We start from the raw sequence: 5,911 nt of genomic DNA on the forward strand, positions 1-5,911 counted from the left end.
ATGGGCAAACATATGCAGTGGGCAAACAAACTATATGCAGTACTGTAGTCACGTGGCTAAGACATATAGACCACATACTGTAAACAGTATCACAGACAGATGAAAAAATAGTTAAAATGGTCAAATCTACCAAACGTCATGTATAGTTTTACTTCCCACAAAAAGAGGTACTTCAGCTTGATATCCTCTATAGAACATGTGAATTCAGTGCACAAAAATGTCACTGTCACCTCAGTTCAGCAATAATTATAGAGGTATGTGACTTATTGTCACTGACACTCTCAAACCAACCCTTTGGTTTCTTGAAAACGATCAATGTTTATGTCAGGGGAGACAATTAAATTTCATCTTAAGAACTGATATACAGTATAGAAGTTATTAAAAAACCTTCATATATTGATTTGAAAAATAAGGTAGAAAATATGCCAATAAAATTCAAAATGACTTCCAAATTTAACTGCAAGAAAGTATCATGCTTGGCACAGTCAAAACCAAATGACTTCCTGGATTAATATTTCTGGAATTAATATTCAAGATTCATATTCCAAAAGCATCTCAGATTAATTAACAAATTATCCAAACCAATTAACAAATTAAGTAATTATTTAATAGCACGTTATTGTACATACAGGAATATATACTGTATAACCAGATTGAAACATAGAAAAAGATACAGTAATGTTGGACTGTCATGATATTAAGGATCTTTCTGAGAATGGTTGTGCTGAGTATGATGCTGTTAGGTTTATCTGGCCAAGACTGATTGTCAGACAGCTTTGGAAGACAGAATGATCTCACTGGATATCTTTTGGGAAAATGGAATTGTAAGCCAAACCACAGAAGTATGGAAAGATACAGCATATAAATGCACTATAAGAGGATTTATATCTCTGTGTAATCTTGAAATTAATATAGATTTTCGGAGCTAAAATCATAATTTTGTTGGAGCCTAAGATAGCTTTGTGATTGCAGTTTAAGAAATCTATGTAGTCTGGAGGGAGAAGGTTTATGTAGGATGTAAGATTTTTGCCATGTAATTTCCAAACTGTTTTTGTTACTTTCTATTACAAGTTTAAAAAATTGCCAAAACACCTTATTTCTTGATCTTGCCACAATATCATAACAGGTCCCATTGCATTAAATTAACATATCTGAATGTTATTTAACACATCTTGTTCCATTTGCATGTAAATTACAGTACAAGTGTGACGGTGACATGGTGCACAGAGTGCATAGAGCAAGAGAAAAATATGGTAACATTATACATTAATTACCGTTTCATTTTTGCCAAACCACTTAATCATGTTACCCCACTTCAAAGACAAGAAAGCACAGTTTTTCAGTTTTATTACCATGTCAGTTTTACTACTGTGTGCAGTTAAAGAACCAAAATCAAATTCCAGCAACAACACCAAATTGTAATAATTTCATTTATTCTTTTTTAGCTAAAATATTGTTATTGTTTAAAAGACATTTCTGTTTTTCTTATTTACTGGACAAATTCCTTAGCTGTCGTTTTGAGCTTAATTAAAAGGCTCTAGCACACCAGGCAAAAATGGGTCAGCTAATAAGATGGCATGAATCACACGTCTTTTTCACTCCTTTACATCCATTACAGTTTTATTCCTACCTGCAGGCAAAATATTCTCTTGACATTACTATAGCTGTCCAGAGTGATAAAAGGAAAAGTAAAAAGGAACTTCCAAGTTCAGAACTTAAAAAGCCCAGAGATGAAAGTTGAAATTGATTCTCACCTACCAACCAGCTCAAATCCAAGGTAGGTTTATCCTGTCCATAACATTGTATTCTATTTTCCTAGACTAGCCTTCTTCTTCTTTGTGCATGGAGATAACAGTAGTGTGTACCAAATCTGGAAGACCGGAATGTTCTGGGACATCAGGAAGGAAACAATGGGTTATGATCTCAAAAACTAATGAATGTAATTAATGTACCATTTCACTAAAACAATTCAGTTTTGATTGCTATTTCCTGCTTCAAATTTTAGGGGGGGAAAGTATATGTACACGATTTCCCCAGCCTGAGGAAAATGGACACTTCTGAAAAAGAATAATAGATGTAATTTAATTTTGGCTTTTTAGTTTTATATTTGGGTTAATTACATCTAGATTAATGTCCAATACCCATTTTAGAAGCACTCATAAAATATTACTGCAGCAACAGAATGACGATGCATTAATACTCAATGTAATCTATTAGTACTATCATAAAGAAGGGCTCAAATCAGTAGAGGCTTCAAAAAGTAACACCATCCCAATTAAATCATTTAAAGTCATATGAAGATGCTGTTTCAGCAACCAATAAGCCATCAGTCATAATGTTAAAGGAAGTAAAGTGATAGATCATACATATTCAGATCTTCAGATATTAAAGTCCATATCATTTATATGAACTATATGAAACAAATTTTAGAGAGGACAGTTTAGAAATCAGAATGGTTCTGTTTTAAAAGCTTATTAACATCACAAATCTGTTTCTCAGTATTAAATTATACCAATACCACATCACATTAAGGACCACTGTTACTGTATGTCTGTATATTATTGAACTAAGCAAATACAGCTAATCCTTTAGCTCATTTTAAATAGCTAACCAGAAAAAGAGCTTGTATTATTATACTGTAATTTAAAAGGTCAACAAAAAACAAAGAACATTGCATTTGAAATGTTAAGTATAGGCTGTGCCCAACTGATGCCTTGTCAGTCCACTCCCATACAAATCCACAATTTGTCTTTTTTCACTTTGACAGGCCACTGACACAGAAATGACAAGAAAGGATTATGTGCTGTTAAAGTGAAACTATTAAAAAAAGGCTGAGCGTCTAGGAGTTAACAATTTCTTCTTATACTATCACAAATTAATTATATATTTCTACATAAGTAATTAAAAATAAGAGTGGGAAATGAAATCAAGATAGAAAGAAACTTTAAACTCAACATTCAAAGCAAGACAGGAAACTACATTTCTGGAAAAGCTGCAAAAAGGACACTTTTGCCAGTTCTGAAAAAGAAAAGCTTTCAATGATAAGGCTTAAAGAAAAGGCTACTGTTAGAAAGGAGAAGGGGAAAAAGTTTGGCTACTTCCTGGAGATCTTAAGAGGGTTGTTTAGCAAAACCTTGCAGGAGGCTAAATTGCATCCAATTGCACACACCTTTTCTATCACCTTCACCCCAGTTTCACCCTTGCAGCTGCCTCCCTATTTCATTCCTTGCAAGCGAGGTAGACATTGTCATTTCCTTAGCTAGGCGAGTTAACGGCAAACATTAAAATATTAACTACTGTATACCATCCCTTTACACCTGTCATGTCAGCATGTACAGTAAATTAAGAAAATTTACAGATAATTAGAATTTGACCAAACGACTGAAAAGATAACCTGATAAACTCAAGGGCACAATGCATAATTATTGTAGGACTCTTTCAGTGTTTGCATGAAGCAAATAGAAGCAAAGTGTATGATATGGGGGTTTGTCTTCATCCCAAGGTTTTCCCTTGCAAACTTTATTAAAAGTGAAGCACACAGAATATGTTTAAGGCTCCTTAACATCAAAATGAAGACACAAAGTCATTCACAAAGTCAAATACTGGCCATAATATTATATTTGAGATCACTATTTCTTGCAAAGGAACAAGTAAAGGTTTATTCCATGCTGAAAAAAAAAGAAAAGAACACAACGTTTTGGCTGTGTAGCCTCCTCCAGTTGTTAGGGAGAGAGGAAAACCGGCAGTTGATAAAGCATGGGAGAACAAAAGCCGGGAGTGGAGAGGAGGTAGGAGCAGGAGAGAAGCAGTATTGACACCCAGGTGGTGTGAAGTCGAGAGAGGTAAAGAGAGGGGTGAATTCAAAACCTGCAAATGAATAGAGAGGATTAGAAGGAAACAAATCTGTTGTTGAGAGAAGATGGAAGGTGTGATCCTAGTTTTAGGATAATTTTGGTTTCGGATGTCTTTCTGCAAATGCAGACAGAGAGCTCAGAATGATAATGGCTGTTAGAGGTGAAACAGGAAACTATGGGCTTGCAGAGATCTTTTATCCTCACAGCCCTGACATGTTCCCTGAAATGGTCCCCCAGTCTCTTTCCTGTTACAGCAATGTAAATGGTTTCTGCACGATATGGAGCAAGTAAGGTTGCTGGAAGTACAGGATGCCATCTGAGTTATCTGGTATTGTCCAGAGGAGTGTTGGATGTGTGTGGTATTGGATATATACAGTGTTGGATATAGTGCTTGCTTTGGCAGCACATATACATAAATTGGAATGATACAGAGAAGATGGCCCCTGCGCAAGGATGACATCACTATTTCATTCTTGAAAAGTACCTTTATTACTTCTTGTCAATTACATTAATCAAGCATATTTTAATTACATTTAAATAAGCAGTAGGAGAGATAATGTATGAATACAAAAGGACTGACAGACTTACTGAGTAACAGTAACATTTTCTGGCAATTTTGCAATGTCACAATGGTGAAACAGCATAACATAAATTTATGCATAGGTGACGGATGAAGAATGTAACTAATACTGTAGCTCATGGGAGAGAGGATGAGCACATTAAAACATTTAATGGATTTTGCCTCCAGCAAGCATAAACGTAGCCCCAGTCTGAATTATGCATTGAATATAGAGAAAAGTCTTTTCTTGGTCTTAAGCTTTTTATTTTGATTTCCATTTTTTGATGAACATGAGACACCCGACATAATCTAAAGCTACGCCCATAAATGTAATGTTTTTGTTAAAAATTCGAAAGCACTTGCTGAAATAGGAATTCAGCAGTTCCCTTCTCACTTCAAATGCCGCACAAAGAACAAATATTCTGACCTTCAAATGTGTCAGTAACGAAATACTTTGTTCCTATGAAACATAAAAAAAACACATGAGAATGTATTGCCTCTCAGATTTTGAGATGTCCTCATGAACCTGTCCTTTAAAAACAAAATCATTAATGCATGTGAAAACAATAGATCCATATATGAGCTAAAAAGATGATTTTACAATATTCCTTTTTCTTTTACACCGAGTACCGTATATCTGACTTTGTTTAGAGTTGGCACATATACGCTGTATTCTCATTTAGTAACAGACAATTATATCCAATGTGACATTATACATTTCTATAAACCCTTTAATTTGCATAAGCAAGTGTACAAAGGAATAGCTGACACGGGTGTGTCTTGCTCACTGCCAGATTCTTCTCAGATTGAACTCTTTGTTGCCACATTCAAAATCTAGCTGGCCTAAAATCAAGATTCTTCTTCGACAATTTAAAAAGATTTGGCTCATTTATAGGAGTTGCTTTTTCCGGGTGTTATCTGTATGTTTAAATTTGTTTCACGTATGTTTAATCTATTCCTGTTTTTTTTTCCACTGAATTCAATTTCAGACTAGGGGTGCTGTCTGTGTGCAGTTTGTCCATGTAGTGTATGTTCTTGTGTTCATGTGGGCTTCCTCCAGGTGCTCTACTTTCCTCCAACAGTCCAAAGACATACCGGAAAGTTAATTGGATTCTGGATAAATCTCCCCTGGTGTGAGTGTGTTTTTGTGTCTCTGTGTTGGACTGGTGTCCTCTCCAGAGTGTATTCTGCCTTGAGCCAGTTGCTTGCTGGGATAGGCTCCAGCTCCCCTGTGACCCTGTATTAGATGAAGCGGTTAGAAAATGGATGGATGAAATGTAAGTTAATAAGGAGGAAAATCAAATGGTAGGACTGAGCAGTGATAGCACCTGCAACTGCATCTCCATCATCTAAAAGTTTCCCTTGTAATCATAAAGTCATTTAGCCTTTATTGCTTCTTGATTACTGAAATTATAGTATCGTGTACAGCTGTTTAATGTGCAACCTTGAATGAATGGCATAATTTTCCCACTTTGTTAATGGAAAGAGACAACTACCA

At 35.3% G+C, this 5,911-nt stretch overlaps 1 pseudogene; it reads left to right on the top strand.

Annotated features, from left to right (window-relative positions):
- The first annotated feature begins 4,241 nt into the window (after positions 1-4,241).
- Positions 4,242-4,342, top strand: LOC148819000 (U6 spliceosomal RNA; annotated as a pseudogene).
- The last annotated feature ends 1,569 nt before the right edge of the window (positions 4,343-5,911 follow it).

Source organism: Atractosteus spatula, chromosome 17 (genome assembly GCF_055471065.1).
Source record: "Atractosteus spatula isolate fAtrSpa1 chromosome 17, fAtrSpa1.hap1, whole genome shotgun sequence".
Lineage (NCBI taxonomy): Eukaryota > Metazoa > Chordata > Actinopteri > Semionotiformes > Lepisosteidae > Atractosteus > Atractosteus spatula.